Source organism: Odocoileus virginianus, chromosome 3 (genome assembly GCF_023699985.2).
Source record: "Odocoileus virginianus isolate 20LAN1187 ecotype Illinois chromosome 3, Ovbor_1.2, whole genome shotgun sequence".
NCBI classification, from domain to species: Eukaryota; Metazoa; Chordata; class Mammalia; order Artiodactyla; family Cervidae; genus Odocoileus; species Odocoileus virginianus.
In genome coordinates, this window is record NC_069676.1 from 8,254,331 (window position 1) to 8,265,670 (window position 11,340).

Sequence of the window (11,340 nt, forward strand, 5' to 3'; positions counted from 1 at the left end):
CCACATAGATGTGAGACAATGCAGTATTTACTTTTCAGTGTCTAGATCATTCTTGTTAGCATGATGCACTAAATGTCTAGCCATCTTGTCACAGATGGCAGGATTTCCCTTTATTATGGTCAAATACATTCCAATATTTAGTTTTAAGCCAGCTCTTTCAATTTAAATTAAATAGTAAAAAAAATAAAATACAACTTCCTTCTCAAGATTGCTTTAGCTATTTGAGGTTTTTTTATATTTCCATATAAATTGTGAAATTATTTGTTCTAGTTCTGTGAAGAATACCCTTGGTAGCTTGATAGGGATTGCATTGAATCTATAGATTGCTTTGGGTAGTATAGTCATTTTGACAATATTGATTCTTCCAACCATGAACACGGTATATTTCTCCATCTGTTTGTGTCCTCTTTGATTTCTTTCATCAGTGTTTTATAGTTTTCTATGTATAGGTCTTTTGTTTCTTTAGGTAGATATGCTCCTAAGTATTTTATTCTTTTTGTTGCAAAGGTGAATGGTATTATTTCCTTAATTTCTCTTTCTGTTTTCTCATTGTTAGTGTATAGGAATGTAAGGGATTTCTGTGTGTTATTTTTATATCCTGCACTTTACTATATTTGTTGATTAGCTTTTGTAATTTTCTGGTAGAGTCTTTAGGGTTTTCTATGGAGAGGATCATGTCATCTGCAAACAGAGAGACTTTCACTGCTTATTTTCCAATCTGAATTCCTTTCACTTCTTTTTCTGCTCTGATTGCTGTGGCCAAAACTTTGAAAACTATGTTGAATAGTAGTGGTGAGAGTGGGCACCCTTGTCTTGTTCCCGATTTTAGGGGAAATGCTTTCAATTTTTCACCATTGAGGGTAATGCTTGCTGTGGGTTTGTCATATATAGCTTTTATTATGTTGAGGTATGTTCCTTCTATTCCTGCTTTCTGGAGAGTTTTAATCATAATTGAGTGTTGAATTTTGTCAAAGGCTTTTCCTACATCTATTGATATAATCATATGGGTTTTATCTTTCAATTTGTTAATGTGGTTTATTACATTTTTTTGATGTTGGAAATGCAAAGACTACATTAATAGAAATGAAAAAGATTGGCAGTTAACATTAATTATTTTACTATGTTTTCAATCTATCAGACATTGTACTAAACACATGATTTTCTTCCTTTTATTTCCCATTTATTTTTTTATTAGTTGGAGGCTAATTACTTTACAATATTGTAGTGGTTTTGGCCATACATTGACATGAATCAGCCATAGATTTACATGTATTCCCCATCCTGATCCCCCCCCACACACCTCCCTCTCCACCCAATCCCTCTGGGTCTTCCCAGTACACCAGGCCCCAGCACTCTTCTCATGCATCCAACCTGGGCTGGTGATCTGTTTCACCCTTGATAATATACATGTTTCTATGCTCTTCTCTCAAAACATTCCACCCTCACCTTCTCCCACAGAGTCCAAAATTCTGTTCTGCACATCTGTGTCTCTTTTTCTGTTTTGCATATAGGGTTATCGATATCATCTTTCTAAATTCCATATATATGCTTTAGTATACTGTATTGGTCTTTATCTTTCTGGCTTACTTCACTCTGTATAATGGGCTCCAGTTTCATCCATCTCATTAGAACTGATTCAAATGAATTCTTTTTAATGGCTGAGTAATATTCCACGGTGTATATGTACCACAGCTTCCTTATTCATTCATCTGCTGATGGATATCTAGGTTGCTTCCATGTCCTGGCTATTGTAAACAGTGCTGCAATGAACATTGGGGTGCACGTGCCTCTTTCAGATCTGGTTTCCTTGGTGTATATGCCCAGAAGTGGGATTGCTGGGTCATATGGCAGTTCTATTTCCAGATTTTTAAGAAATCTCCTAATTGTTCTCCATAGCGGCTATACTAGTTTGCATTCCCACCAACAGTGTAAGAGGGTTCAAGAAACAAAAGACCTATACATAGAAAACTACCAAACACCGATGAAAGAAATCAAACAGGACACAAATAGATGGAAAAATATACTGTGTTCATGGATTGGAAGAATCAATATTGTCAAAATGACTATACTACCCAAAGCAATCTATGGATTCAATGCAATCCCTATCAAGCTACCAACGGTATTTTTAACAGAACTAGTACAAATAATTTCACAATTTGCATGGAAATACAAAAAACCTCAAATAGCCAAAGTAATCTTGAGAAAGAAGAATGGAACTGGAGGAATCAACCTGCCTGACTTCAGGCTCTACTACAAAGCCACAGTCATCAAGATAGTATGGTACTGGCACAAAGACAGAAATATAGATCAATGGAACAGAATAGAAAACCTAGAGATAAATCCTCAAACCTATGGACACCTTATCTTCGACAAAGGAGGCAAGGATATACAATGGAAAAAAGACAACCTCTTTAACAAGTGGTGCTGGGAAAACTGGTCAACCACTTGTAAAAGAATGAAACTAGAACGCTTTCTAACACCATACACAAAAATAAACTCAAAATGGATTAAAGATCTAAATGTAAGAACAGAAACTATAAAACTCCTAGAAGAGAACATAGGCAAAACACTCTCCGACACAAATCACAGCAGGATCCTCTATGACCCACCTTCCAGAATATTGGAAATAAAAGCAAAAATAGACAAATGGGACCTAATGAAACTTAAAAGCTTTTGCACAACAAAGGAAACTATATGCAAGGTGAAAAGACAGCCCTCAGATTGGCAGAAAATAATAGCAAATGAAAAAACAGACAAAGGATTAATCTCAAAAATATACAAGCAACTCCTGCAGCTCAATTCCAGAAAAATAAATGACCCAATCAAAAAATGGGCCAAAGAACTAAACAGACATTTCTCCAAAGAAGACATACAGATGGCTAACAAGCACATGAAAAGATGCTCAACATCATCCATTATCAGAGAGATGCAAATCAAAACGACAATGAGGTACCATTACATGCCAGTCAGGATGGCTGCTATCCAAAAGTCTACAAGCAATAAATGCTGGAGAGGCTGTGGAGAAAAGGGAACCCTCTGACACTGTTGGTGGGAATGCAAACTAGTACAGCCACTATGGAGAACAGTGTGGAGATTACTTATAAAACTGGAAATAGAACTGCCACATGACCCAGCAATCCCACTTCTGGGCATACACACTGAGGAAGCCAGATCTGAAAGAGGCACGTGCACCCCAATGTTCATCGCAGCACTGTTTACAATAGCCAGGACATGGAAGCAACCTAGATATCCATCAGCAGATGAACGGATAAAGAATCTGTCGTACATATATACCATGGAATATTACTCAGCCATTAAAAAGAATTCATTTGAATCAGTTCTAATGAGATGGATGAAACTGGAGCCCATTATACAGAGTGAAGCAAGCCAGAAAGATAAAGACCAATACAGTATACTAAAGCATATATATGAAATTTAGAAAGATGGTAACAATAACCCTATATGCAAAACAGAAAGAGACACAGATGTGCAGAACAGACTTTTGGACTCTGTGGGAGAAGGTGAGGGTGGAATGTTTTGAGAGAAGAGCATAGAAACATGTATATTATCAAGGGTGAAACAGATCACCAGCCCAGGTTGGATGCTTGAGACAAGTGCTCAGGCCTGGTGCACTGGGAAGACCCAGAGGGATTGGGTGGAGAGGGAGGTGGGAGGGGGGATCAGGATGGGGAAATACATATAAATCTATGGCTGATTCATGTCATTATGGCAAAAACCACTACAATATTGTAAAGTAATTAGCCTCCAACTAATAAAAATAAATGGAAAAAAAAAAAACAGTAAGATCATAGCATCTGGCCCCATTACTTCATGGCAAACAGATGGGGAAAAGGTGGATGTAGTGACAGATTTCCTCTCCTTGGGCTCTATAATCTCTGCTGATGGTGACTACAGCTATGAAATCAGGAGACATTTGCTTCTTGTTAGGAAAGCTATGATGAACCTAGACAGTGTGTTGAAAGGAAGAGACATTACTCTGCTTACAAAAGTCTGTATAGTCAAGGCAATGGCCTTCCCTGCAGTCATGTACAGTTGTTAGAGGTAGACCATAAGGAAGGTGGAGCACTAAAGTTTGATGCCTTTGAACTGTGGTGCTTCTCAGAAGAAGACTTCTGAGAGTCCCTTGGACAGCAAGGAGATCAAATAAGTCAATCTTAAGGGAAATCAACTCTGAATACTCATTGAAGGACTGATGCTAAAGCTGAAGCTACAGCATTTTGGTCTTCTGATATGAACAGATGATTCATTGGAAAAGTCCCTGATCCTGGGAAAGATTGAGAGCAGAAGGAGAAGAGGTCATTAGAGGATGAGACGGTCATATGGCATCACTGACACAATGGAGATGAACTTGGGCAAACTTGGGAAATGGTGAGGGACAGAGAGGCCTGGCCTGTGTCTATGGACACAAAAATTTGGACATGACTAAGTGATTGAACAATAACAATATTCCAATATATGCAACATTTTTTTAAAAATCCATTTACAAAATGGGGCTCTCCAGGTGGCTTAGTGGTAAAGAATCCGCCTGCCAGAGAGGGAGATGCAAGAAACTTGGGTTCCATTTCCAGGTCAGGGAAATCTCCTGGTGTAAAAAACAACAACATGCTCCAGTATTCAGCCTGGAAAATTCCATTGACAGAGAAGCCTGGTGGGCTACAATCCAAGGGCTTGCAAAGAATCAGACACGACTGAGTGATTGAACACAACAGTCAGAGGTATTCAGGCAACGGTTAATACTTCAGTTGTTTCCATATGTTTCATCAGGATAGATAATGTTGCAATGAAAAAGGGGTGCATATATTTTTATGGAGAGTTCAATTCTTTGGAAATATACCCAAAAATAAAATTGTTGTAACATATTCCAGTTCTATTTTTTTTTTCATTTTTTGAGTAATTTAGGTGCTGTACTGTTTGCCATCATGACTATACCATAAATTATATCAGCACCAGTACTTGCACAGGTTTAACTTTTCTGCCCATTCTCACCAATACTAGTATTTGGGTCTTTTTTCATTTTATTGAAGTAAGATTGTTTTATGGGCTTTGCTGGTGGCTCAGATAGTAAAGAATCTGCGCGCAGTGCAGAAGACCTGGGTTCAGTCCCTGGGTTGAGAAGATCCCTGAGAAGGGAATGGCAGCCCACTCCAGTATTCTTGCCTGGAAAATTCCATGGACAGAGAAGCCTGGTGAGCTTCAGCCCATGGGGTCCCAAAGAGTCAGACACAACTGAGAGACTCACACACTAATGTTGGTTCACAGCATTATATATGTTTAATATGTGCAACATTATATTTTTAATTATCTGTACACAGCAAATATTTTCTTCACAAAACATTATGTGTCTCTTGTCATTGAACAGTTGGCCCCCTTGACCCGTTTTGTCCTCCTCCATACTTTCCCTCTGATAACAACTACTCTCTTCTCTGTATCTATGTGTTTATGTTTGATTGCTTCTTCATTTATTTTTCTTTTTTTTATAATCCAAATATAAGTGAAATCATGTGATGTTTTTTTCTCATTTATTCCACTTAGCATAATGCTTTCAGAGTCTATATCCATATTGCTGAAAAAGGCAAAATTTCACGTTTATACTTAAATAGTATCCCATTGTATATAACATATCATTTTTATCCATTCTTCTATCAATGAACACTTAGGTTGAATCCATATATTGGCTATTGTAAACATGAGATAATGAATATAGGGACATATTAATCCATATTTTCATTTACTTTGAATAAATACTAAGAAATATAATTTCTGGATCATGTGTTAGTTCTATTTTTAGCTTTTGAGGAACTTCCATACTGTTTTCCACAGTGCCTGTACCAATTTACATTCCTGCCAACAGTTTGCAAGGGTGCCTTTCCATGACATCCTCTTCAACATTGTGATTTGTAGGTGTTCTGATGGTAATCATCCTGACAAGGATGATATGTCATTTCTGTTTTGATTTTCATTTTTCTAGAAATTGATGATATTGAGTAACTTGTCATGTGCTGGTTAGTCATCCATGTGTCTTCTTCAGGAAAAAAAAATATCTATTCAAGGCTTCAACTTGTTTTTTGACTGGGTTGCTTTATTTTTAATTGAGTTGTATGAATTGTTTATATATTTTGGATACCAAGTCCCATCAGTGATATTACCTGAAAATATGTTCTCCAATTCCATAGGTCGTCTTTTTACTTTTTAATTGGTTTCCTTTGCTGTGCTAAATATTTTCAATTTAATTAGACCCCCCCCCTTTTCCCTTGCTTCTATTTATTTCTCATTCTGATAGTTGATTATTGATTACTGGTGAATAGAAAAGCTACAGATATCTATACAGTAATCTTTTACCTTGCTTCTTTTCTGAATTCATTTAATAGTTCTAATATTCTTTTGGTGGAGATTTTAGGTTTTTTGACACAAAGTATCTTATCTTCTATAGCGTGGCTAATGAAAGGCTCCTTTTGTCTCTCCCCGTCAATCAACAAGAAAACATCTACAACTCAAGGAAGATGCCTCTGTACAAAAGAATAGGATATCAGAGAATTCCATAATTGTGTATGTCTAAGAAGGGTCCAACCCTTTAGGATGGACTGGTTGGATTTTCTTGCAGTCCAAGGGACTCTCAAGAGTCTTCTCCAACACCACAGTTCAAAAGCATCAATTCTTCGGAGCTCAGCTTTCTTCACAGTCCAACTCTCACATCCATACATGACCACTGGAAAACCATAGCCGTGACTACATGGACCTTTGTTGGCAAAGTAATGTCTCTGCTTTTTAATATGCTATCTAGGTTGGTCATAACTATCCTTTCAAGGAGTAAGCGTCTTTTAATTCCATAGCTGCAATCACCATCTGCAGTGATTTTGAAGCCCCCAAAAATAAAGTCTGACACTGTTTCCACTGTTTCCCCATCTATTTCCCATGAAGTGATGGGACCTGATGTTGAGCTTTAAGCCAACTTTTTTACTCTCCTCTTTCACTTTCATCAAGAGGCTTTTTAGTTCCTCTTCACTTTCTGCCATAAGGGTGATGTATTCTGCATATCTGAGGTTATTGATATTTCTCTCGGCAATCTTGATTCCAGCTTGTGCTTCCTCCAGTCCAGCGTTTCTAATGATGTACACTGCATATAAGTTAAATAAGCAGGGTGACAATATACAGGCTTGACTCACTCCTTTTCCTATTTGGAACCAGTTTGTTGTTCCATGTCCAATTCTAACTGTTTCTTCTAGACCTGCATACAGGATTCTCAAGAGGCAGGTCAGGTGGTCTGGTATTCCCATCTCTTTCAGAATTTTCCAGTTTATTGTGATTCACACAGTCAAAGGCTTTGGCATAGACAATAAAGCAGACATAGGTGTTTTTCTGGAATTCTCTTGCTTTTTCGATGATCCAGCAGATATTGGCAATTTGATCTCTGGTTCCTCTGCCTTTCCTAAAACTAGCTTGAACATCTGGAAGTTCACAGTTCATGTATTACTGAAGCCTGGCTTGGAGAATTTTGAACATTACTTTACTAATGTGTGAGATGAGTGCAATTGTGTGGTAGTTTGAGCACTCTTTGGCATTGCCTTTCTTTGGGATTGGAAAGAAAAGTTACATTTTTCAGTCCTGTGGCCTCTGCCAAGTCTTTCAAATTTGCTGACATATTGAGTGCAGCACTTTCACAGCATCATCTTTCAGGATTTGAAATAGTTCAACTGGAATTCCATCACATCCACTAGCTTTGTTCATAGTGATGCTTTCTAAGGCCCACTTGACTTCACATTCCAGGATGTCTGGCTCTAGGTGAGTGATCACACCACTGTGACTATCTGGGTCTTGAAGATCTTTCTTGTACAGTTCTGTGTATTCTTGCCATCTCTTCTTAATATCTTCTGCTTCTGTTAGGTCCATAATATTTCTGTCCTTTATTGAGCCATCTTTTCATGAAATGTTCCCTTGGTATCTCTAATTTTCTTGAAGACATCTCTAGTCTTCCCATTCTGTTTTCCTCTATTTCTTTGCATTGATCACTAAGGAAGATTTTCTTATCTCTCTTTGCTATCCTTTGGAACTCTGCATTCAAATGGAAATATCTTTCCTTTTCTCCTTTGCTTTTTACTTCTCTTGCTGAAGCTGAAACTCCAATACTTTGGCCACCTCATGCAAAGAGTTCACTCACTTGAAAAGTAATGCCGGGAGGGATTGGGGCCAGGAGGAGAAGGGGACGACACAGGATGAGATGGCTGGATCCATTACCAACTGGATGGACATGAGTTTGAGTAAACTCTGGGAGTTGGTGATGAACAGGGAGGCCTGGCATGCTGAGATTCATGGGTTCGCAAAGAGTCAGACATGACTGAGTGACTGAACTTAACTGAACTTAAGAAGGGTCCATATAGGATGGGGACCTGAGGGAACAGCAGAGGCACCTCTGTGACCCCAACTTCTCCATTCACCAATCCCCGATAGGAGGGTGACTGAGCCTGTGACTTAGGAGATCCCAGACATGTGGGGGAAAGCCCCCATTCCAGTGCCTCAGGCAGCACTCCAACAATACCACCAGCACCAAGGCATCAACAACCCCAGAGGCCTAGGAAACTGTAACTAGGGTGAAGAATGACACATTTGACAGAGGTAGTGGAATTTGGAAAGTGCAAATTTTCAAATGGTAACCACAGAAACACTATCACAAAAATAAAATAGCAACTCTCCAGAAACCAAATTTCAATGTGTTCAATACTGCTACCTAACTAATACAGACAAGGTAGCTCTCATGAAGAAGCTCAATAGGCCGTTCAATGGGCTCAGGAATAATATGAATGAATAGAAGGAATGCTTTTCCAAAATACTGAAACTTTAAGATAGAACCAAACAGAAATTCTAGAGCTGAAAAAAAATTAATAAATGAGATGAAGAATGCATTAGAAATCACTGGAAATGGGACAGAATTATTGAGTTTGAAGATGGAAATCTAGAAATGATACAAGTAGAATAGTGAATAGAAATGAGATACTTAAGAATGAGGAAATTCAATGAGAGATAATGCTCTTTTAGGAAGGACAAGATTGAGATAATGGGTGTCCCAGAAGAACAGAGGAAGGAAAGAGTGGAGGGTTTACTTAAATAAAATTAAGCACTTAAATAAAACAGAGAAGTTCCAAAACCTAGGGAAGGAATTGAATATACAAGTCCTTGAAGTTAAGATCATCTAATTACCTCATTGCACACAGACCTTTTCCCTCATATTGGGTTGACCAGAAAGCTTGTTTGTGTTTTGCAAAACATTCATTAAGAATGGAACTGTCTTAAAAGAAATGTTCAAAGAAGCTCTTCTAATAGAAACAAAAAGGCAAAAACACACAAAACTTATATATATATATATCATATATATATCATATATATATATATATAATATCAGATGTATATATATCATATATATATATATATCATATATCAGAATATCATTGTTTTTGTCACTTAGTTGTTAAGTAGTGCCTGACTCTTTGTGATCCCATGGATTGTAGCCTGCCAGGCTCCTCTGTCCATGGAATTTCCCAAATAAGAACACTTGAGTGTGTTGCCATTTGCTTCTGCAGGGGATACTCCCAACCCAGGGATCAAACGTGTGTCTCCTGCTTGGCAGTCAGATTCCTTTTCCCACTGAGTTGCTGGGGAAGGTGAATATTATTCATCCATTTTATTCATCTTTTAAGAATGAAATCCTGTCATTTGTAACAATGTGGAACGACCTAAAGAATGTTATGCTAAGTCATACAGAGAAAGACAAATACTATATTATATCACTTATATGTGGAATCTAAAAGACAGTGGTGTTGGGCAAGTTAGGGGAATGGTATTAAGATATACCAATGACTGTAAAATAAGTGAGCAACAAGTATGCATTGTATAGCACAGCCATTTTCTTTTTTTTAATTTTTTAAAATTTATTTTTATTTATTTTTATTCCATTTATTTTTTTTAGTTGGAAGCTAATTACTTTACAATATTGTAGTGGTTTTTGCCATACATTGACATGATTCAGCCATGAATTTACATGCCATTTTCTTCTAACATTGTTTAATGAAATATAATCCAAGGACTTCCATGGTGGTCCAATGGTTAAAAATTCACCTTTCAACGCAGGGGACATGGTTTGGTCCCTGTTCAGGAATCTGATAGCCCACATGCTGTGGGGCAACTAAGACTTTGTGCCATAGCTATTGAGCCCCTGCACTGCAATGAAGATTCTACATGCCACAACTAGGACTTGACACAGCCAAATAAATAAACAAATAAATATTTTTTAAAAAGAAAAATAATCTGTAAAAATATTGAATAACTGTGATGTACACTTGAAACTAATATACCATTGGAAATCAACTATATCTTAAAAATCAGGAAAAAAAAAATCAAAAAGTTTTACCTTGGAGACTCCACATGGAGACATATATTTGACGATATATTTTTGTCAGTGACAATGGCAGGAATTGTGGACCCAGACCTGAACAAGAAAAAAAGGTTCCAAATGAGAAAAATAAAATTTATCAAAACGCTGTGAAACACACTGGATGTAGAGTCTAGGATATTACAAAAAGCAGTTAACATAGTGACTCAGGAGGGAATGATATAAACAAAATTGAAATTCTGTGGGCCGAGATTTTCCTTTCTATAAGCATAAAAATAGCAACAGGGGCATAGAGTATATTTTTGCCACAGGACAGGCAAAAATCTTGACTGTCCTTTTAGTACAACAAAGGAAGAAGATTTGTTACTATGTATTTTATTTCAGAATAAACTGTTCTTAAGAAATCCATCTATTTTTTTTTCATTTATTTTTATTAGTTGGAGGCTACTAGGAATACCATAAACAGTAGTTTCCAAATTGTTCTGATTCAAGTTTGAGAATAAATTTGAATGGGAAAACCAAAAAATGGAAAAGCTCATGAAAATGGGAGAGATCACAAAGCTTAATCAAGTGAATTTTGTAAAGGTCTGTATAGTCCTGGAAGCTATGATCTTTCCAGTAGTCATGTAGGGATGTGACAGCTGGACCAGAAAGAAGGCCGAGTGTCAAAGAATTTATGCTTTCAAATTGTGGTGCTAGAGAAGACTCTTGAGAATCTTTTGGACAGCAAGGAGCTTAAACCAGTCAATCCAAAGGAAATCAACTCAAAATAATCATTGGAAGGACTGATGTTTAAGCTAAAGCTCCAATCCTTTGTCCACCTGAGGCAACAAGCTGACCCATTGTTAAAGTCCCTGATGCTGGGAAAGATGGAGGGCAGGAGGAGAAGGGGTCAACAGAAGGTGAGATGGTTGAATGGCATCACTGACTCAATGGAC